This window comes from Stenella coeruleoalba (assembly GCF_951394435.1).
Source record: "Stenella coeruleoalba genome assembly, contig: scaffold_28, whole genome shotgun sequence".
Classification (NCBI taxonomy): domain Eukaryota; kingdom Metazoa; phylum Chordata; class Mammalia; order Artiodactyla; family Delphinidae; genus Stenella; species Stenella coeruleoalba.
In genome coordinates this window covers 1,129,188-1,151,606 of record NW_027645921.1, presented here as the reverse complement: position 1 = coordinate 1,151,606, position 22,419 = coordinate 1,129,188, and the positions used below count along the sequence as shown (strand labels likewise).

Sequence of the window (22,419 nt, the reverse complement as noted above, 5' to 3'; positions counted from 1 at the left end):
TGCTACGGGCCTGATGACATAGATTTCATTGCTGAGTGATACTGCATTGTACGTAAGTACCACAAGTTCTTTATGCATTTTTCACTTTCTGTGATATTGAACTTGTACGGTAAACGAGGTTCTTGTAAACAGAGGCGTCCCAAACTTTGGGGTGGCTGTGTCTTTTTGATTTTAATTTCCCTAAGCTATAGGACCATAAGTGGAAGTGCCCTAGGCTCTGTTGCTTTGTTTTTTAGATGTTTCAGGAAACACCATACACTTCTCCTGAGTGTCTGTTGGTAATTTACATCCCGCCCATCAGCATAACAAGGCTCCCAGTTCTCCATGGCCTGTCCTGCCTTTCTGGATTTTACACTTTTTTCAGATGGCCCTTTTGACCGGGGGGAAGTGAGACTTCATTGTAGTGCAGATTTCCTTTGCAAGCTTGCTTGGTTGGCCAAAAAGGGCGTATGCGTTTTTTCCTGAATATATTCAGGAAAACACGCATACGCCCTTTTTGGCCAAGTGCATCATTGTGGACGTTCTGCCTCTTTTCCTATGCTTTCAATGCAATTCCAGTCTACCTCCTGAAATCGGTTTCCTGCAATTCTGCCCCGCTTTCAAGTCCTCTTGGCAGCCTTACTTCAGTCTATTTTTGGACGATAGCTGTCATTTATAACTCTGCAGGTTTGTGAATTACAGTGCCCCTGAGCTGCTTTCTTCAACTCGCTTTCTTGTGACCTGGCCGCAACACCGCAGGATGTCTTCAGGCCCTAATCTGGTTCTGGCACGGCATGCTGAGCCTTTGGTTAATTCCTCTTCCTGGTGGGAAATGAGAGTTAAATTTGCCCATCCAGACACCTCCAGCTAGACTCTCATTGGTTCTCGCTATTCCTGTTCATCTTCCGCAGAAATTGCAAACTGGGCCAAACAGGAGGTTAAAGGGACTGACTCTCCAAGTCGGGAGAGTGTTAGTAAAGCGTCTGGAATGTTGCACCCGAGTACCAGGGTACGAAAACTGGGACATATTTGAACACGTCTCCCGATCACATGGTTGATCATACTCTAGGTTCCACATGCATGTTTTAGCTGAAGGAAGAATACCTTAAACCTGGGTAGTTGAAACCCGTGGAATGGGTACCATGCAATATGACTTCAAAGGGTCTTCATTTGCTCACGAACCTCTCCAATCCTATCACTGCTGCATTTATGCCCCTGTACACATGCTTGATTCTCTTTCGGAGACATAGCAATCCATAGGTTTTCAGATACTTACTAGTCAGGTACATTCTTAGGCGTTTAATATGGGGTGTTGAGTCCATTTCGTTGAGCAAGGAGTAGCTCTTGTCTATTCCATATTTGGCTTAAGGAACTTTATCTGTGCTCATTTCAATCTCTGGTTTTATGCAGCACCCCAACTCACCTTTCCCCTTAAGCAAGCATAAGTTGGTTTTCTAAATTTGAGACCCTGTTCTGTTCTGTAATTCAGTTCCTGTGTAGCCAAGTTTACATTCCGTGTATTACTGATATCTTATGATGTTTCTTTTTCTGTGTGACTTATTTCAGTTAGAATCATCATACCTGAATCCACTCATTGTGCTGCTAAGGGCCTGATGACACAGATTTCATTGCTGAGTGATATTGTTTTGTAAGTAAATACCACAACTTCTTTACCCATTTTTCACTTTCTGCGATGTTGAACTTGTACTGTAAACGAGGTTCTTGTAAACAGAGCCGTTCCAAACTTTGGGGTGGCTGTGTCTTTTTGATTTTAATTTCCCTAAGCTATAGGACCATAAGTGGAAGTGCCCTAGGTTCTGTTGCTTTGTTTTTTAGATGTTTCAGGAAACACCATACACTTCTCCCGAGTGGTTGTTGGCAATTTACATCCCGCCCTTCAGCATAACAAGGCTCCCAGTTCTCCATGGCCTGTCCTGCGTTTCTGGATTTTACCCTTTTTTCAGATGGCCCTTTTGACCGGGGGGAAGTGAGACTTCATTGTAGTGCAGGTTTCCTTTGCAAGCTTGCTTGGTTGGCCAAAAAGGGCGTATGCGTTTTTTCCTGAATATATTCAGGAAAAAACGCATACGCCCTTTTTGGCCAAGTGCATCATTGTGGACGTTCTGCCTCTTTTCCTATGCTTTCAATGCAATTCCAGTCTACCTCCTGAAATCGGTTTCCTGCAATTCTGCCCCGCTTTCAAGTCCTCTTGGCAGCCTTACTTCAGTCTATTTTTGGACGATAGCTGTCATTTATAACTCTGCAGGTTTGTGAATTACAGTGACCCTGAGCTCCTTTCTTCAACTCGCTTTCTTGTGACCTGGCCGCAACACCGCAGGATGGCTTCAGGCCCTAATCTGGATCCGGCACGGCACGCTGAGCCTTTGGTTATTTCCTCTTCCTGGTGGGAAATGAGAGTTAAATTTGCCCGTCCAGACACCTCCAGCTAGTCTCTCATTGGTTCTCGCTATTCCTGTTCATCTTCCGCAGAAATTGCAAACTGGGCCAAACAGGAGGTTAAAGGCGCTGACTCTCCAAGTGGGGAGAGTGTTAGTAAAGCGTCTGGAATGTTGCACCCGAGTACCAGGGGAGGAAAACTGAGACATATTTGAACACGTCTCCCGTTCACATGGTTGATCATACTTGGGTTCCACATGCATGTTTTAGCTGAAGGAAGAATACCTAAAACCTGGGTAGTTGAAACCCGTGGAATGGGTACCATGCAATATGACTTCAAAGGGTCTTCATTTGCTCACCGAACCTCTCCAATCCTATCACTGCTGCGTTTATGCCCCTGTACACATGCTTGATTCTCTTTCGGAGACATAGCAATCCATAGGTTTTAAGATACTTACTAGTCAGGTACATTCTTAGGCGTTTAATATGCGGTGTTGAGTCCATTTCGTTGAGCAAGGAGTAGCTCTTGTCTATTCCATATTTGGCTTAAGGAACTTTATCTGTGCTCATTTCAATCTCTGGTTTTATGCAGCACCCCAACTCACCTTTACCCTTAAGCAAGCATAAGTTGGTTTTCTAAATTTGAGACCCTGTTCTGTTTTGGAATGCAGTTCCTGTGTAGCCAAGTTTACATTCCGTGTATTAGTGATATCTTATGATGTTTCTTTTTCTGTGTGACTTATTTCAGTTAGAATCATCGTACCTGAATCTACTCATTATGCTGCTACGGGCCTGATGACATAGATTTCATTGCTGAGTGATACTGCATTGTACGTAAGTACCACAAGTTCTTTATGCATTTTTCACTTTCTGTGATATTGAACTTGTACGGTAAACGAGGTTCTTGTAAACAGAGGCGTCCCAAACTTTGGGGTGGCTGTGTCTTTTTGATTTTAATTTCCCTAAGCTATAGGACCATAAGTGGAAGTGCCCTAGGCTCTGTTGCTTTGTTTTTTAGATGTTTCAGGAAACACCATACACTTCTCCCGAGTGTCTGTTGGCAATTTACATCCCGCCCATCAGCATAACAAGGCTCCCAGTTCTCCATGGCCTGTCCTGCCTTTCTGGATTTTACACTTTTTTCAGATGGCCCTTTTGACCGGGGGGAAGTGAGACTTCATTGTAGTGCAGATTTCCTTTGCAAGCTTGCTTGGTTGGCCAAAAAGGGCGTATGCGTTTTTTCCTGAATATATTCAGGAAAACACGCATACGCCCTTTTTGGCCAAGTGCATCATTGTGGACGTTCTGCCTCTTTTCCTATGCTTTCAATGCAATTCCAGTCTACCTCCTGAAATCGGTTTCCTGCAATTCTGCCCCGCTTTCAAGTCCTCTTGGCAGCCTTACTTCAGTCTATTTTTGGACGATAGCTGTCATTTATAACTCTGCAGGTTTGTGAATTACAGTGCCCCTGAGCTCCTTTCTTCAACTCGCTTTCTTGTGACCTGGCCGCAACACCGCAGGATGGCTTCGGGCCCTAATCTGGTTCCGGCCCGGCATGCTGAGCCTTTGGTTAATTCCTCTTCCTGGTGGGAAATGAGAGTTAAATTTGCCCGTCCAGACACCTGCAGCTAGCCTCTCATTGGTTCTCGCTATTCCTGTCCATCTTCTGCAGAAATTGCAAACTGGGCCAAACAGGAGGTTAAAGGCGCTGACTCTCCAAGTGGGGAGAGTGTTAGTAAAGCGTCTGGAATGTTGCACCCGAGTACCAGGGTACGAAAACTGAAACATATTTGAACACGTCTCCCGATCACATGGTTGATCATACTCTGGGTTCCACATGCATGTTTTAGCTGAAGGAAGAATACCTAAAACCTGGGTAGTTGAAACCCGTGGAATGGGTACCATGCAATATGACTTCAAAGGGTCTTCATTTGCTCCCCGAACCTCTCCAATCCTATCACTGCTGCGTTTATGCCCCTGTACACATGCTTGATTCTCTTTCGGAGACATAGCAATCTATAGGTTTTAAGATACTTACTAGTCAGGTACATTCTTAGGCGTTTAATATGCGGTGTTGAGTCCATTTCGTTGAGCAAGGAGTAGCTCTTGTCTATTCCATATTTGGCTTAAGGAACTTTATCTGTGCTCATTTCAATCTCTGGTTTTATGCAGCACCCCAACTCACCTTTCCCCTTAAGCAAGCATAAGTTGGTTTTCTAAATTTGAGACCCTGTTCTGTTTTGGAATGCAGTTCCTGTGTAGCCAAGTTTACATTCCGTGTATTAGTGATATCTTATGATGTTTCTTTTTCTGTGTGACTTATTTCAGTTAGAATCATCGTACCTGAATCTACTCATTATGCTGCTACGGGCCTGATGACATAGATTTCATTGCTGAGTGATACTGCATTGTACGTAAGTACCACAAGTTCTTTATGCATTTTTCACTTTCTGTGATATTGAACTTGTACGGTAAACGAGGTTCTTGTAAACAGAGGCGTCCCAAACTTTGGGGTGGCTGTGTCTTTTTGATTTTAATTTCCCTAAGCTATAGGACCATAAGTGGAAGTGCCCTAGGCTCTGTTGCTTTGTTTTTTAGATGTTTCAGGAAACACCATACACTTCTCCGGAGTGTCTGTTGGCTATTTACATCCCGCCCATCAGCATAACAAGGCTCCCAGTTCTCCATGGCCTGTCCTGCCTTTCTGGATTTTACACTTTTTTCAGATGGCCCTTTTGACCGGGGGGAAGTGAGACTTCATTGTAGTGCAGATTTCCTTTGCAAGTTTGCTTGGTTGGCCAAAAAGGGCGTATGCGTTTTTTCCTGAATATATTCAGGAAAAAACGCATACGCCCTTTTTGGCCAAGTGCATCATTGTGGACGTTCTGCCTCTTTTCCTATGCTTTCAATGCAATTCCAGTCTACCTCCTGAAATCGGTTTCCTGCAATTCTGCCCCGCTTTCAAGTCCTCTTGGCAGCCTTACTTCAGTCTATTTTTGGACGATAGCTGTCATTTATAACTCTGCAGGTTTGTGAATTACAGTGCCCCTGAGCTCCTTTCTTCAACTCGCTTTCTTTTGAGCTGGCCGCAACACCGCAGGATGGCTTCAGGCCCTAATCTGGATCCGGCACGGCACGCTGAGCCTTTGGTTATTTCCTCTTCCTGGTGGGAAATGAGAGTTAAATTTGCCCGTCCAGACACCTCCAGCTAGTCTCTCATTGGTTCTCGCTATTCCTGTTCATCTTCCACAGAAATTGCAAACTGGGCCAAACAGAAGGTTAAAGGCGCTGACTCTCCAAGTGGGGAGAGTGTTAGTAAAGCGTCTGGAATGTTGCACCTGAGTACCAGGGTACGAAAACTGGGACATATTTGAACACGTCTCCCGATCACATGGTTGATCATACTCTAGGTTCCACATGCATGTTTTCGCTGAAGGAAGAATACCTAAAACCTGGGTAGTTGAAACCCGTGGAATGGGTACCATGCAATATGACTTCAAAGGGTCTTCATTTGCTCACCGAACCTCTCCAATCCTATCACTGCTGCGTTTATGCCCCTGTACACATGCTTGATTCTCTTTCGGAGACATAGCAATCCATAGGTTTTAAGATACTTACTAGTCAGGTACATTCTTAGGCGTTTAATATGGGGTGTTGAGTCCATTTCGTTGAGCAAGGAGTAGCTCTTGTCTATTCCATATTTGGCTTAAGGAACTTTATCTGTGCTCATTTCAATCTCTGGTTTTATGCAGCACCCCAACTCACCTTTCCCCTTAAGCAAGCATAAGTTGGTTTTCTAAATTTGAGACACTGTTCTGTTCTGTAATTCAGTTCCTGTGTAGCCAAGTTTACATTCCGTGTATTACTGATATCTTATGATGTTTCTTTTTCTGTGTGACTTATTTCAGTTAGAATCATCATACCTGAATCCACTCATTGTGCTGCTAAGGGCCTGATGACACAGATTTCATTGCTGAGTGATATTGTTTTGTAAGTAAATACCACAACTTCTTTACCCATTTTTCACTTTCTGCGATGTTGAACTTGTACGGTAAATGAGGTTCTTGTAAACAGAGGCGTCCCAAACTTTGGGGTGGCTGTGCCTTTTTGATTTTAATTTCCCTAAGCTATAGGACCATAAGTGGAAGTGTCCTAGGCTCTGTTGCTTTGTTTTTTAGATGTTTCAGGAAACACCATACATTTCTCCCCAGTGTCTGTTGGCAATTTACATCCCGCCCATCAGCATAACAAGGCTCCCAGTTCTCCATGGCCTGTCCTGCCTTTCTGGATTTTACACTTTTTTCAGATGGCCCTTTTGACCGGGGGGAAGTGAGACTTGATTGTAGTGCAGATTTCCTTTGCAAGTTTGCTTGGTTGGCCAAAAAGGGCGTATGCGTTTTTTCCTGAATATATTCAGGAAAAAACGCATACGCCCTTTTTGGCCAAGTGCATCATTGTGGACGTTCTGCCTCTTTTCCTATGCTTTCAATGCAATTCCAGTCTACCTCCTGAAATCGGTTTCCTGCAATTCTGCCCCGCTTTCAAGTCCTCTTGGCAGCCTTACTTCAGTCTATTTTTGGACGATAGCTGTCATTTATAACTCTGCAGGTTTGTGAATTACAGTGCCCCTGAGCTCCTTTCTTCAACTCGCTTTCTTTTGAGCTGGCCGCAACACCGCAGGATGGCTTCAGGCCCTAATCTGGTTCCGGCACGGCACGCTGAGCCTTTGGTTAATTCCTCTTCCTGGTGGGAAATGAGAGTTAAATTTGCCCATCCAGACACCTCCAGCTAGTCTCTCATTGGTTCTCGCTATTCCTGTTCATCTTCCACAGAAATTGCAAACTGGGCCAAACAGGAGGTTAAAGGGACTGACTCTCCAAGTCGGGAGAGTGTTAGTAAAGCGTCTGGAATGTTGCACCCGAGTACCAGGGTACGAAAACTGAGACATATTTGAACACGTCTCCCGATCACATGGTTGATCATACTCTGGGTTCCACATGCATGTTTTAGCTGAAGGAAGAATACCTAAAACCTGGGTAGCTGAAACCCGTGGAATGGGTACCATGCAATATGACTTCAAAGGGTCTTCATTTGCTCACCGAACATCTCCAATCCTATCACTGCTGCGTTTATGCCCCTGTACACATGCTTGATTCTCTTTCGGAGACATAGCAATCCATAGGTTTTAAGATACTTACTAGTCAGGTACATTCTTAGGCGTTTAATATGCGGTGTTGAGTCCATTTCGTTGAGCAAGGAGTAGCTCTTGTCTATTCCATATTTGGCTTAAGGAACTTTATCTGTGCTCATTTCAATCTCTGGTTTTATGCAGCACCCCAACTCACCTTTCCCCTTAAGCAAGCATAAGTTGGTTTTCTAAATTTGAGAACCTCTTCTGTTCTGTAATTCAGTTCCTGTGTAGCCAAGTTTACATTCCGTGTATTAGTGATATCTTATGATGTTTCTTTTTCTGTGTGACTTATTTCAGTTAGAATCATCGTACCTGAATCTACAAATTATGCTGCTACGGGCCTGATGACATAGATTTCATTGCTGAGTGATACTGCATTGTACGTAAGTACCACAAGTTCTTTATGCATTTTTCACTTTCTGTGATATTGAACTTGTACGGTAAACGAGGTTCTTGTAAACAGAGGCGTCCCAAACTTTGGGGTGGCTGTGTCTTTTTGATTTTAATTTCCCTAAGCTATAGGACCATAAGTGGAAGTGCCCTAGGCTCTGTTGCTTTGTTTTTTAGATGTTTCAGGAAACACCATACACTTCTCCTGAGTGTCTGTTGGTAATTTACATCCCGCCCATCAGCATAACAAGGCTCCCAGTTCTCCATGGCCTGTCCTGCCTTTCTGGATTTTACACTTTTTTCAGATGGCCCTTTTGACCGGGGGGAAGTGAGACTTCATTGTAGTGCAGATTTCCTTTGCAAGCTTGCTTGGTTGGCCAAAAAGGGCGTATGCGTTTTTTCCTGAATATATTCAGGAAAACACGCATACGCCCTTTTTGGCCAAGTGCATCATTGTGGACGTTCTGCCTCTTTTCCTATGCTTTCAATGCAATTCCAGTCTACCTCCTGAAATCGGTTTCCTGCAATTCTGCCCCGCTTTCAAGTCCTCTTGGCAGCCTTACTTCAGTCTATTTTTGGACGATAGCTGTCATTTATAACTCTGCAGGTTTGTGAATTACAGTGCCCCTGAGCTGCTTTCTTCAACTCGCTTTCTTGTGACCTGGCCGCAACACCGCAGGATGTCTTCAGGCCCTAATCTGGTTCTGGCACGGCATGCTGAGCCTTTGGTTAATTCCTCTTCCTGGTGGGAAATGAGAGTTAAATTTGCCCATCCAGACACCTCCAGCTAGACTCTCATTGGTTCTCGCTATTCCTGTTCATCTTCCGCAGAAATTGCAAACTGGGCCAAACAGGAGGTTAAAGGGACTGACTCTCCAAGTCGGGAGAGTGTTAGTAAAGCGTCTGGAATGTTGCACCCGAGTACCAGGGTACGAAAACTGGGACATATTTGAACACGTCTCCCGATCACATGGTTGATCATACTCTAGGTTCCACATGCATGTTTTAGCTGAAGGAAGAATACCTTAAACCTGGGTAGTTGAAACCCGTGGAATGGGTACCATGCAATATGACTTCAAAGGGTCTTCATTTGCTCACGAACCTCTCCAATCCTATCACTGCTGCATTTATGCCCCTGTACACATGCTTGATTCTCTTTCGGAGACATAGCAATCCATAGGTTTTCAGATACTTACTAGTCAGGTACATTCTTAGGCGTTTAATATGGGGTGTTGAGTCCATTTCGTTGAGCAAGGAGTAGCTCTTGTCTATTCCATATTTGGCTTAAGGAACTTTATCTGTGCTCATTTCAATCTCTGGTTTTATGCAGCACCCCAACTCACCTTTCCCCTTAAGCAAGCATAAGTTGGTTTTCTAAATTTGAGACCCTGTTCTGTTCTGTAATTCAGTTCCTGTGTAGCCAAGTTTACATTCCGTGTATTACTGATATCTTATGATGTTTCTTTTTCTGTGTGACTTATTTCAGTTAGAATCATCATACCTGAATCCACTCATTGTGCTGCTAAGGGCCTGATGACACAGATTTCATTGCTGAGTGATATTGTTTTGTAAGTAAATACCACAACTTCTTTACCCATTTTTCACTTTCTGCGATGTTGAACTTGTACTGTAAACGAGGTTCTTGTAAACAGAGCCGTTCCAAACTTTGGGGTGGCTGTGTCTTTTTGATTTTAATTTCCCTAAGCTATAGGACCATAAGTGGAAGTGCCCTAGGTTCTGTTGCTTTGTTTTTTAGATGTTTCAGGAAACACCATACACTTCTCCCGAGTGGTTGTTGGCAATTTACATCCCGCCCTTCAGCATAACAAGGCTCCCAGTTCTCAATGGCCTGTCCTGCGTTTCTGGATTTTACCCTTTTTTCAGATGGCCCTTTTGACCGGGGGGAAGTGAGACTTCATTGTAGTGCAGGTTTCCTTTGCAAGCTTGCTTGGTTGGCCAAAAAGGGCGTATGCGTTTTTTCCTGAATATATTCAGGAAAAAACGCATACGCCCTTTTTGGCCAAGTGCATCATTGTGGACGTTCTGCCTCTTTTCCTATGCTTTCAATGCAATTCCAGTCTACCTCCTGAAATCGGTTTCCTGCAATTCTGCCCCGCTTTCAAGTCCTCTTGGCAGCCTTACTTCAGTCTATTTTTGGACGATAGCTGTCATTTATAACTCTGCAGGTTTGTGAATTACAGTGACCCTGAGCTCCTTTCTTCAACTCGCTTTCTTGTGACCTGGCCGCAACACCGCAGGATGGCTTCAGGCCCTAATCTGGATCCGGCACGGCACGCTGAGCCTTTGGTTATTTCCTCTTCCTGGTGGGAAATGAGAGTTAAATTTGCCCGTCCAGACACCTCCAGCTAGTCTCTCATTGGTTCTCGCTATTCCTGTTCATCTTCCGCAGAAATTGCAAACTGGGCCAAACAGGAGGTTAAAGGCGCTGACTCTCCAAGTGGGGAGAGTGTTAGTAAAGCGTCTGGAATGTTGCACCCGAGTACCAGGGGAGGAAAACTGAGACATATTTGAACACGTCTCCCGTTCACATGGTTGATCATACTTGGGTTCCACATGCATGTTTTAGCTGAAGGAAGAATACCTAAAACCTGGGTAGTTGAAACCCGTGGAATGGGTACCATGCAATATGACTTCAAAGGGTCTTCATTTGCTCACCGAACCTCTCCAATCCTATCACTGCTGCGTTTATGCCCCTGTACACATGCTTGATTCTCTTTCGGAGACATAGCAATCCATAGGTTTTAAGATACTTACTAGTCAGGTACATTCTTAGGCGTTTAATATGCGGTGTTGAGTCCATTTCGTTGAGCAAGGAGTAGCTCTTGTCTATTCCATATTTGGCTTAAGGAACTTTATCTGTGCTCATTTCAATCTCTGGTTTTATGCAGCACCCCAACTCACCTTTACCCTTAAGCAAGCATAAGTTGGTTTTCTAAATTTGAGACCCTGTTCTGTTTTGGAATGCAGTTCCTGTGTAGCCAAGTTTACATTCCGTGTATTAGTGATATCTTATGATGTTTCTTTTTCTGTGTGACTTATTTCAGTTAGAATCATCGTACCTGAATCTACTCATTATGCTGCTACGGGCCTGATGACATAGATTTCATTGCTGAGTGATACTGCATTGTACGTAAGTACCACAAGTTCTTTATGCATTTTTCACTTTCTGTGATATTGAACTTGTACGGTAAACGAGGTTCTTGTAAACAGAGGCGTCCCAAACTTTGGGGTGGCTGTGTCTTTTTGATTTTAATTTCCCTAAGCTATAGGACCATAAGTGGAAGTGCCCTAGGCTCTGTTGCTTTGTTTTTTAGATGTTTCAGGAAACACCATACACTTCTCCCGAGTGTCTGTTGGCAATTTACATCCCGCCCATCAGCATAACAAGGCTCCCAGTTCTCCATGGCCTGTCCTGCCTTTCTGGATTTTACACTTTTTTCAGATGGCCCTTTTGACCGGGGGGAAGTGAGACTTCATTGTAGTGCAGATTTCCTTTGCAAGCTTGCTTGGTTGGCCAAAAAGGGCGTATGCGTTTTTTCCTGAATATATTCAGGAAAACACGCATACGCCCTTTTTGGCCAAGTGCATCATTGTGGACGTTCTGCCTCTTTTCCTATGCTTTCAATGCAATTCCAGTCTACCTCCTGAAATCGGTTTCCTGCAATTCTGCCCCGCTTTCAAGTCCTCTTGGCAGCCTTACTTCAGTCTATTTTTGGACGATAGCTGTCATTTATAACTCTGCAGGTTTGTGAATTACAGTGCCCCTGAGCTGCTTTCTTCAACTCGCTTTCTTGTGACCTGGCCGCAACACCGCAGGATGTCTTCAGGCCCTAATCTGGTTCTGGCACGGCATGCTGAGCCTTTGGTTAATTCCTCTTCCTGGTGGGAAATGAGAGTTAAATTTGCCCATCCAGACACCTCCAGCTAGACTCTCATTGGTTCTCGCTATTCCTGTTCATCTTCCGCAGAAATTGCAAACTGGGCCAAACAGGAGGTTAAAGGGACTGACTCTCCAAGTCGGGAGAGTGTTAGTAAAGCGTCTGGAATGTTGCACCCGAGTACCAGGGTACGAAAACTGGGACATATTTGAACACGTCTCCCGATCACATGGTTGATCATACTCTAGGTTCCACATGCATGTTTTAGCTGAAGGAAGAATACCTTAAACCTGGGTAGTTGAAACCCGTGGAATGGGTACCATGCAATATGACTTCAAAGGGTCTTCATTTGCTCACGAACCTCTCCAATCCTATCACTGCTGCATTTATGCCCCTGTACACATGCTTGATTCTCTTTCGGAGACATAGCAATCCATAGGTTTTAAGATACTAACTAGTCAGGTACATTCTTAGGCGTTTAATATGGGGTGTTGAGTCCATTTCGTTGAGCAAGGAGTAGCTCTTGTCTATTCCATATTTGGCTTAAGGAACTTTATCTGTGCTCATTTCAATCTCTGGTTTTATGCAGCACCCCAACTCACCTTTCCCCTTAAGCAAGCATAAGTTGGTTTTCTAAATTTGAGACCCTGTTCTGTTCTGTAATTCAGTTCCTGTGTAGCCAAGTTTACATTCCGTGTATTACTGATATCTTATGATGTTTCTTTTTCTGTGTGACTTATTTCAGTTAGAATCATCATACCTGAATCCACTCATTGTGCTGCTAAGGGCCTGATGACACAGATTTCATTGCTGAGTGATATTGTTTTGTAAGTAAATACCACAACTTCTTTACCCATTTTTCACTTTCTGCGATGTTGAACTTGTACTGTAAACGAGGTTCTTGTAAACAGAGCCGTTCCAAACTTTGGGGTGGCTGTGTCTTTTTGATTTTAATTTCCCTAAGCTATAGGACCATAAGTGGAAGTGCCCTAGGTTCTGTTGCTTTGTTTTTTAGATGTTTCAGGAAACACCATACACTTCTCCCGAGTGGTTGTTGGCAATTTACATCCCGCCCTTCAGCATAACAAGGCTCCCAGTTCTCCATGGCCTGTCCTGCGTTTCTGGATTTTACCCTTTTTTCAGATGGCCCTTTTGACCGGGGGGAAGTGAGACTTCATTGTAGTGCAGGTTTCCTTTGCAAGCTTGCTTGGTTGGCCAAAAAGGGCGTATGCGTTTTTTCCTGAATATATTCAGGAAAAAACGCATACGCCCTTTTTGGCCAAGTGCATCATTGTGGACGTTCTGCCTCTTTTCCTATGCTTTCAATGCAATTCCAGTCTACCTCCTGAAATCGGTTTCCTGCAATTCTGCCCCGCTTTCAAGTCCTCTTGGCAGCCTTACTTCAGTCTATTTTTGGACGATAGCTGTCATTTATAACTCTGCAGGTTTGTGAATTACAGTGACCCTGAGCTGCTTTCTTCAACTCGCTTTCTTGTGACCTGGCCGCAACACCGCAGGATGGCTTCAGGCCCTAATCTGGATCCGGCACGGCACGCTGAGCCTTTGGTTATTTCCTCTTCCTGGTGGGAAATGAGAGCTAAATTTGCCCGTCCAGACACCTCCAGCTAGTCTCTCATTGGTTCTCGCTATTCCTGTTCATCTTCCGCAGAAATTGCAAACTGGGCCAAACAGGAGGTTAAAGGCGCTGACTCTCCAAGTGGGGAGAGTGTTAGTAAAGCGTCTGGAATGTTGCACCCGAGTACCAGGGGAGGAAAACTGAGACATATTTGAACACGTCTCCCGTTCACATGGTTGATCATACTTGGGTTCCACATGCATGTTTTAGCTGAAGGAAGAATACCTAAAACCTGGGTAGTTGAAACCCGTGGAATGGGTACCATGCAATATGACTTCAAAGGGTCTTCATTTGCTCACCGAACCTCTCCAATCCTATCACTGCTGCGTTTATGCCCCTGTACACATGCTTGATTCTCTTTCGGAGACATAGCAATCCATAGGTTTTAAGATACTTACTAGTCAGGTACATTCTTAGGCGTTTAATATGCGGTGTTGAGTCCATTTCGTTGAGCAAGGAGTAGCTCTTGTCTATTCCATATTTGGCTTAAGGAACTTTATCTGTGCTCATTTCAATCTCTGGTTTTATGCAGCACCCCAACTCACCTTTACCCTTAAGCAAGCATAAGTTGGTTTTCTAAATTTGAGACCCTGTTCTGTTTTGGAATGCAGTTCCTGTGTAGCCAAGTTTACATTCCGTGTATTAGTGATATCTTATGATGTTTCTTTTTCTGTGTGACTTATTTCAGTTAGAATCATCGTACCTGAATCTACTCATTATGCTGCTACGGGCCTGATGACATAGATTTCATTGCTGAGTGATACTGCATTGTACGTAAGTACCACAAGTTCTTTATGCATTTTTCACTTTCTGTGATATTGAACTTGTACGGTAAACGAGGTTCTTGTAAACAGAGGCGTCCCAAACTTTGGGGTGGCTGTGTCTTTTTGATTTTAATTTCCCTAAGCTATAGGACCATAAGTGGAAGTGCCCTAGGCTCTGTTGCTTTGTTTTTTAGATGTTTCAGGAAACACCATACACTTCTCCCGAGTGTCTGTTGGCAATTTACATCCCGCCCATCAGCATAACAAGGCTCCCAGTTCTCCATGGCCTGTCCTGCCTTTCTGGATTTTACACTTTTTTCAGATGGCCCTTTTGACCGGGGGGAAGTGAGACTTCATTGTAGTGCAGATTTCCTTTGCAAGTTTGCTTGGTTGGCCAAAAAGGGCGTATGCGTTTTTTCCTGAATATATTCAGGAAAAAACGCATACGCCCTTTTTGGCCAAGTGCATCATTGTGGACGTTCTGCCTCTTTTCCTATGCTTTCAATGCAATTCCAGTCTACCTCCTGAAATCGGTTTCCTGCAATTCTGCCCCGCTTTCAAGTCCTCTTGGCAGCCTTACTTCAGTCTATTTTTGGACGATAGCTGTCATTTATAACTCTGCAGGTTTGTGAATTACAGTGCCCCTGAGCTCCTTTCTTCAACTCGCTTTCTTTTGAGCTGGCCGCAACACCGCAGGATGGCTTCAGGCCCTAATCTGGTTCCGGCACGGCACGCTGAGCCTTTGGTTAATTCCTCTTCCTGGTGGGAAATGAGAGTTAAATTTGCCCATCCAGACACCTCCAGCTAGTCTCTCATTGGTTCTCGCTATTCCTGTTCATCTTCCACAGAAATTGCAAACTGGGCCAAACAGGAGGTTAAAGGGACTGACTCTCCAAGTCGGGAGAGTGTTAGTAAAGCGTCTGGAATGTTGCACCCGAGTACCAGGGTACGAAAACTGAGACATATTTGAACACGTCTCCCGATCACATGGTTGATCATACTCTGGGTTCCACATACATGTTTTAGCTGAAGGAAGAATACCTAAAACCTGGGTAGTTGAAACCCGTGGAATGGGTACCATGCAATATGACTTCAAAGGGTCTTCATTTGCTCACCGAACCTCTCCAATCCTATCACTGCTGCGTTTATGCCCCTGTACACATGCTTGATTCTCTTTCGGAGACATAGCAATCCATAGGTTTTAAGATACTTACTAGTCAGGTACATTCTTAGGCGTTTAATATGGGGTGTTGAGTCCATTTCGTTGAGCAAGGAGTAGCTCTTGTCTATTCCATATTTGGCTTAAGGAACTTTATCTGTGCTCATTTCAATCTCTGGTTTTATGCAGCACCCCAACTCACCTTTCCCCTTAAGCAAGCATAAGTTGGTTTTCTGAATTTGAGACACTGTTCTGTTCTGTAATTCAGTTCCTGTGTAGCCAAGTTTACATTCCGTGTATTACTGATATCTTATGATGTTTCTTTTTCTGTGTGACTTATTTCAGTTAGAATCATCATACCTGAATCCACTCATTGTGCTGCTAAGGGCCTGATGACACAGATTTCATTGCTGAGTGATATTGTTTTGTAAGTAAATACCACAACTTCTTTACCCATTTTTCACTTTCTGCGATGTTGAACTTGTAATGTAAACGAGGTTCTTGTAAACAGAGCCGTTCCAAACTTTGGGGTGGCTGTGTCTTTTTGATTTTAATTTCCCTAAGCTATAGGACCATAAGTGGAAGTGCCCTAGGTTCTGTTGCTTTGTTTTTTAGATGTTTCAGGAAACACCATACACTTCTCCCGAGTGGTTGTTGGCAATTTACATCCCGCCCTTCAGCATAACAAGGCTCCCAGTTCTCCATGGCCTGTCCTGCCTTTCTGGATTTTACCCTTTTTTCAGATGGCCCTTTTGACCGGGGGGAAGTGAGACTTCATTGTAGTGCAGATTTCCTTTGCAAGCTTGCTTGGTTGGCCAAAAAGGGCGTATGCGTTTTTTCCTGAATATATTCAGGAAAAAACGCATACGCCCTTTTTGGCCAAGTGCATCATTGTGGACGTTCTGCCTCTTTTCCTATGCTTTCAATGCAATTCCAGTCTACCTCCTGAAATCGGTTTCCTGCAATTCTGCCCCGCTTTCAAGTCCTCTTGGCAGCCTTACTTCAGTCTATTTTTGGACAATAGCTGTCATTTATAACTCTGCAGGTTTGTGAATTACAGTGCCCCTGAGCTCCTTTCTTCAACTCGCTTTCTTGTGACCTGGCCGCAACACCGCAGGATGGCTTCAGGCCCTAATCTGGATCCGGCACGGCACGCTGAGCCTTTGGTTATTTCCTCTTCCTGGTGGGAAATGAGAGTTAAATTTGCCCGTCCAGACACCTCCAGCTAGTCTCTCATTGGTTCTCGCTATTCCTGTTCATCTTCCGCAGAAATTGCAAACTGGGCCAAACAGGAGGTTAAAGGCGCTGACTCTCCAAGTGGGGAGTGTGTTAGTAAGGCTTCTGGAATGTTGCACCCGAGTACCAGGGGAGGAAAACTGAGACATATTTGAACACGTCTCCCGTTCACATGGTTGATCATACTTGGGTTCCACATGCATGTTTTAGCTGAAGGAAGAATACCTAAAACCTGGGTAGTTGAAACCCGTGGAATGGGTACCATGCAATATGACTTCAAAGGGTCTTCATTTGCTCACCGAACCTCTCCAATCCTATCACTGCTGCGTTTATGCCCCTGTACACATGCTTGATTCTCTTTCGGAGACATAGCAATCCATAGGTTTTAAGATACTTACTAGTCAGGTACATTCTTAGGCGTTTAATATGGGGTGTTGAGTCCATTTCGTTGAGCAAGGAGTAGCTCTTGTCTATTCCATATTTGGCTTAAGGAACTTTATCTGTGCTCATTTCAATCTCTGGTTTTATGCAGCACCCCAACTCACCTTTCCCCTTAAGCAAGCATAAGTTGGTTTTCTAAATTTGAGACACTGTTCTGTTCTGTAATTCAGTTCCTGTGTAGCCAAGTTTACATTCCGTGTATTAGTGATATCTTATGATGTTTCTTTTTCTGTGTGACTTATTTCAGTTAGAATCATCGTACCTGAATCTACTCATTATGCTGCTACGGGCCTGATGACATAGATTTCATTGCTGAGTGATACTGCATTGTAAGTAAGTACCACAAGTTCTTTATGCATTTTTCACTTTCTGTGATATTGAACTTGTACTGTAAACGAGGTTCTTGTAAACAGAGGCGTCCCAAACTTTGGGGTGGCTGTGTCTTTTTGATTTTAATTTCCCTAAGCTATAGGACCATAAGTGGAAGTGCCCTAGGCTCTGTTGCTTTGTTTTTTAGATGTTTCAGGAAAGACCATACACTTCTCCCGAGTGTCTGTTGGCAATTTACATCCCGCCCATCAGCATAACAAGGCTCCCAGTTCTCCATGGCCTGTCCTGCCTTTCTGGATTTTACACTTTTTTCAGATGGCCCTTTTGACCGGGGGGAAGTGAGACTTCATTGTAGTGCAGATTTCCTTTGCAAGTTTGCTTGGTTGGCCAAAAAGGGCGTATGCTTTTTTTCCTGAATATATTCAGGAAAAAACGCATACGCCCTTTTTGGCCAAGTGCATCATTGTGGACGTTCTGCCTCTTTTCCTATGCTTTCAATGCAATTCCAGTCTACCTCCTGAAATCGGTTTCCTGCAATTCTGCCCCGCTTTCAAGTCCTCTTGGCAGCCTTACTTCAGTCTATTTTTGGACGATAGCTGTCATTTATAACTCTGCAGGTTTGTGAATTACAGTGCCCCTGAGCTCCTTTCTTCAACTCGCTTTCTTTTGAGCTGGCCGCAACACCGCAGGATGGCTTCAGGCCCTAATCTGGTTCCGGCACGGCACGCTGAGCCTTTGGTTAATTCCTCTTCCTGGTGGGAAATGAGAGTTAAATTTCCCATCCAGACACCTCCAGCTAGTCTCTCATTGGTTCTCGCTATTCCTGTTCATCTTCCGCAGAAATTGCAAACTGGGCCACACAGGAGGTTAAAGGGACTGACTCTCCAAGTCGGGAGAGTGTTAGTAAAGCGTCTGGAATGTTGCACCCGAGTACCAGGGGAGGAAAACTGAGACATATTTGAACACGTCTCCCGATCAAATGGTTGATCATACTCTGGGTTCCACATGCATGTTTTAGCTGAAGGAAGAATACCTTAAACCTGGAGAGTTAAGACCCGTGTAATGGGTACCATGCAATATGACTTCAAAGGGTCTTCATTTGCTCACCGAACCTCTCCAATCCTATCACTGCTGCGTTTATGCCCCTGTACACATGCTTGATTCTCTTTCGGAGACATAGCAATCCATAGGTTTTAAGATACTTACTAGTCAGGTACATTCTTAGGCGTTTAACATGTGGTGTTGAGTCCATTTCATTGAGCAAGGAGTAGCTCTTGTCTATTCCATATTTGGCTTAAGGAACTTTATCTGTGCTCATTTCAATCTCTGGTTTTATGCAGCACCCCAGCTCACCTTTCCCCTTAAGCAAGCATAAGTTGGTTTTCTAAATTTGAGACCCTGTTCTGTTCTGTAATTCAGTTCCTGTGTAGCCAAGTTTACATTCCGTGTATTACTGATATCTTATGATGTTTCTTTTTCTGTGTGACTTATTTCAGTTAGAAACATCATACCTGAATCCACTCATTGTGCTGCTAAGGGCCTGATGACACAGATTTCATTGCTGAGTGATATTGCTTTGTAAGTAAATACCACAACTTCTTTATCCATTTTTCACTTTCTGAGATGTTGAACTTGTACTGTAAACGAGGTTCTTGTAAACAGAGCCGTTCCAAACTTTGGGGTGGCTGTGTCTTTTTGATTTTAATTTCCCTAAGCTATAGGACCATAAGTGGAAGTGCCCAAGGTTCTGTTGCTTTGTTTTTTAGATGTTTCAGGAAACACCATACACTTCTCCCGAGTGGTTGTTGGCAATTTACATCCCGCCCATCAGCATAACAAGGCTCCCAGTTCTCCATGGCCTGTCCTGCCTTTCTGGATTTTACCCTTTTTTCAGATGGCCCTTTTGACCGGGGGGAAGTGAGACTTCATTGTAGTGCAGATTTCCTTTGCAAGCTTGCTTGGTTGGCCAAAAAGGGCGTATGCGTTTTATTCTGAATATATTCATGAAAAAACGCATATGCCCTTTTTGGCCAAGTGCATCATTGTGGACGTTCTGCCTCTTTTCCTATGCTTTCAATGCAATTCCAGTCTACCTCCTGAAATCGGTTTCCTGCAATTCTGCCCCGCTTTCAAGTCCTCTTGGCAGCCTTACTTCAGTCTATTTTTGGACGATAGCTGTCATTTATAACTCTGCAGGTTTGTGAATTACAGTGCCCCTGAGCTCCTTTCTTCAACTCGCTTTCTTGTGACCTGGCCGCAACACCGCAGGATGGCTTCAGGCCCTAATCTGGTTCCAGTACGGCACACTGAGCCTTTGGTTATTTCCTCTTCCTGGTGGGAAATGAGAGTTAAATTTGCCCGTCCAGACACCTCCAGCTAGCCTCTCATTGGTTCTCGCTATTCCTGTTCATCTTCCGCAGAAATTGCAAACTGTGCCAAACAGGAGGTTAAAGGCACTGACTCTCCAAGTGGGGAGAGTGTTAGTAAAGCGTCTGGAATGTTGTACCCGAGTACCAGGGGAGGAAAACTGAGACATATTTGAACACGTCTCCCGATCACATGGTTGATCATACTCTGGGTTCCACATGCATGTTTTAGCTGAAGGAAGAATACCTAAAACCTGGGTAGTTGAAACCCGTGGAATGGGTACCATGCAATATGACTTCAAAGGGTCTTCATTTGCTCACCGAACCTCTCCAATCCTATCACTGCTGCGTTTATGCTGCTGTACCCATGCTTGATTCTCTTTCAGAGACATAGCAATCCATAGGTTTTAAGATACTTACTAGTCAGGTACATTCTTAGGCGTTTTATATGCGGTGTTGAGTCCATTTCGTTGAGCAAGGAGTAGCTCTTGTCTATTCCATATTTGGCTTAAGGAACTTTATCTGTGCTCATTTCAATCTCTGGTTTTATGCAGCAACCCAACTCACCTTTCCCCTTAAGCAAGCATAAGTTGGTTTTCTAAATTTGAGAACCTGTTCTGTTTTGGAATTCAGTTCCTGTGTAGCCAAGTTTACATTCCGTGTATTACTGATATCTTATGATGTTTCTTTTTCTGTGTGACTTATTTCAGTTAGAATCATCGTACCTGAATCTACTCATTATGCTGCTACGGGCCTGATGACATAGATTTCATTGCTGAGTGATACTGCATTGTACGTAAGTACCACAAGTTCTTCATCCATTTTTCACTTTCTGTGATATTGAACTTGTACGGTAAATGAGGTTCTTGTAAACGGAGGCGTCCCAAACTTTGGGGTGGCTGTGTCTTTTTGATTTTAATTTCCCTAAGCTATAGGACCATAAGTGGCAGTGCCCTAGGCTCTGTTGCTTTGTTTTTTAGATGTTTCAGGAAACACCATACACTTCTCCTGAGTGTCTGTTGGTAATTTACATCCCGCCAATCAGCATAACAAGGCTCCCAGTTCTCCATGGCCTGTCCTGCCTTTCTGGATTTTACACTTTTTTCAGATGGCCCTTTTGACCGGGGGGAAGTGAGACTTCATTGTAGTGCAGATTTCCTTTGCAAGCTTGCTTGGTTGGCCAAAAAGGGTGTATGCGTTTTTTCCTGAATATATTCAGGAAAAAACGCATACGCCGTTTTTGGCCAAGTGCATCATTGTGGACGTTCTGCCTCTTTTCCTATGCTTTCAATGCAATTCCAGTCTACCTCCTGAAATCGGTTTCCTGCAATTCTGCCCCGCTTTCAAGTCCTCTTGGCAGCCTTACTTCAGTCTATTTTTGGACGATAGCTGTCATTTATAACTCTGCAGGTTTGTGAATTACAGTGCCTCTGAGCTCCTTTCTTCAACTCGCTTTCTTTTGAGCTGGCCGCAACACCGCAGGATGGCTTCAGGCCCTAATCTGGTTCGGGCACGGCACGCTGAGCCTTTGGTTAATTCCTCTTCCTGGTGGGAAATGAGAGTTAAATTTGCCCGTCCAGACACCTCCAGCTAGCCTCTCATTGGTTCTCGCTATTCCTGTTCATCTTCCGCAGAAATTGCAAACTGGACCAAACAGGAGGTTAAAGGGACTGACTCTCCAAGTCGGGAGAGTGTTAGTAAAGCGTCTGGAATGTTGCACCCGAGTACCAGGGTACGAAAACTGAGACATATTTGAACACGTCTCCCGATCACATGGTTGATCATACTCTGGGTTCCACATGCATGTTTTAGCTGAAGGAAGAATACCTAAAACCTGGGTAGTTGAAACCCGTGGAATGGGTACCATGCAATATGACTTCAAAGGGTCTTCATTTGCTCACCGAACCTCTCCAATCCTATCACTGCTGCGTTTATGCCCCTGTACACATGCTTGATTCTCTTTCAGAGACATAGCAATCCATAGGTTTTAAGATACTTACTAGTCAGGTACATTCTTAGGCGTTTAATATGCGGTGTTGAGTCCATTTCGTTGAGCAAGGAGTAGCTCTTGTGTATTCCATATTTGGCTTAAGGAACTTTATCTGTGCTCATTTCAATCTCTGGTTTTATGCAGCACCCCAACTCACCTTTCCCCTTAAGCAAGCATAAGTTGGTTTTCTAAATTTGAGACCCTGTTCTGTTCTGTAATTCAGTTCCTGTGTAGCCAAGTTTACATTCCGTGTATTACTGATATCTTATGATGTTTCTTTTTCTGTGTGACTTATTTCAGTTAGAATCATCATACCTGAATCCACTCATTGTGCTGCTAAGGGCCTGATGACACAGATTTCATTGCTGAGTGATATTGCTTTGTAAGTAAATACCACAACTTCTTTATCCATTTTTCACTTTCTGCGATGTTGAACTTGTACTGTAAACGAGGTTCTTGTAAACAGAGCCGTTCCAAACTTTGGGGTGGCTGTGTCTTTTTGATTTTAATTTCCCTAAGCTATAGGACCATAAGTGGAAGTGCCCTAGGTTCTGTTGCTTTGTTTTTTAGATGTTTCAGGAAACACCATACACTTCTCCCGAGTGTCTGTTGGCAATTTACATCCCGCCCATCAGCATAAC

At 43.9% G+C, this 22,419-nt stretch overlaps 1 long non-coding RNA gene across 23 annotated transcripts in view; it reads left to right on the top strand.

Annotated features, from left to right (window-relative positions):
* The window catches only part of LOC307181468, a 1,676,472-nt gene that overhangs the window by 1,415,878 nt on the left and 238,175 nt on the right, over positions 1 to 22,419 (top strand). Inside the window, exon 1 of one of the 23 annotated variants that reach the window (XR_013826855.1) lies at positions 15,820 to 15,842. The exons of the other annotated variants lie outside the window; for them this stretch is intronic. This is a non-coding gene — a long non-coding RNA (uncharacterized lncRNA). Of the gene's footprint in view, positions 1 to 15,819; positions 15,843 to 22,419 lie in introns of those variants that run through there. 23 annotated transcript variants of the gene reach the window in all.